Raw genomic sequence first — 1,097 nt, forward strand, 5'->3', positions numbered from 1 at the left:
ATGTTTTACCGTTTACCAAGCAAACAAAACTCTTTATACAATAAAAAAAATAAACTATTTGGAAATGAAAAAAATCATAACATCGCCCCCCTTTTTTTCTAAGATAAATTCAAATACAGACTGAAAACATTGAAACAAAAACAGCATCTGTCCATCATTTGAATAACAATTTATACATATTGCTTAGGATCATAGGTTTTCAATTAACTAGCTTTTATCAGTATTGTTAAACATTTAAATTGTTCTCTGGAAGTTGTTATATCATCATCAGGAAAATTCCATAAACTTGCTCCTTGGTATATACAGTATAGTTTTCCATTAAACTAATTCGACTGAGTAAAGGCTTGCTGTGCATGTAGTTTTGAGTGTAATGTTACACAATGCGAAAAACAGAGTTTTTATCATTTTCACTGTTAAACATGATATTATTCTTACAAAAGTAACTAAAAAAATTGTGTCATTTTCCTGTCGAATCTGCTGTTGTAATAAAAAAGTAACTAATGCCAGAAAGGGGTCCCCTTCCTTCATTATAGGAAGTGCAATAGACCATTTCGTAGTTAGAAATGTATCACAAATGAGCATGTGCAGAGCAAAGCCTAGCTCTTCTGGGTCACATGTCAATTGGGTAAACGCTGAGGTTGCTATAAAAAATTATATTGTAATTGTGCAAAATCAATTACCGGTAGCTCAAAAAGCACATACATAGCTTATATTTTTATGAAAATTCTCATCTATAATCCTAAGGGAAAGTTTACCAGAAATCCTCTTGAGGTTTGCATCCGCTTTTGTGATAATTTCTAACTACAAAATGGTCTATTATAGGGACACATAACATTGTGCTGACTTAAATTAGCTGAGTGTGCACAGGGGTTAGAAATGATTACTTATAAAGCAGAGCAAAGATTAACCTTAAAATATCCTCCGTTTGATAAATCAGTCTATTTTAGTCACATGATCATGCAGTACAAACTGCAGGGCATGTTTAGCTAAAMATATTGGCTATGAATAAGCTTTAGAGACCTCTTGTGTAGRCTGTAATGACATCTAGTGGCCTAAATTTCAAAGTGTAACCTAAAAACATATACAGTATCTTCATC

General features: G+C 32.2%; 1 protein-coding gene across 1 annotated transcript in view; it reads left to right on the forward strand.

Annotated features, from left to right (window-relative positions):
* sh3tc2 (SH3 domain and tetratricopeptide repeats 2) overlaps nucleotides 1-1,097 on the forward strand; it is a gene marked incomplete in the record, with an annotated part of 38,066 nt that overhangs the window by 35,631 nt on the left and 1,338 nt on the right.

This window comes from Austrofundulus limnaeus, unplaced genomic scaffold, assembly GCF_001266775.1.
Source record: "Austrofundulus limnaeus strain Quisiro unplaced genomic scaffold, Austrofundulus_limnaeus-1.0 Scaffold409, whole genome shotgun sequence".
Lineage (NCBI taxonomy): Eukaryota > Metazoa > Chordata > Actinopteri > Cyprinodontiformes > Rivulidae > Austrofundulus > Austrofundulus limnaeus.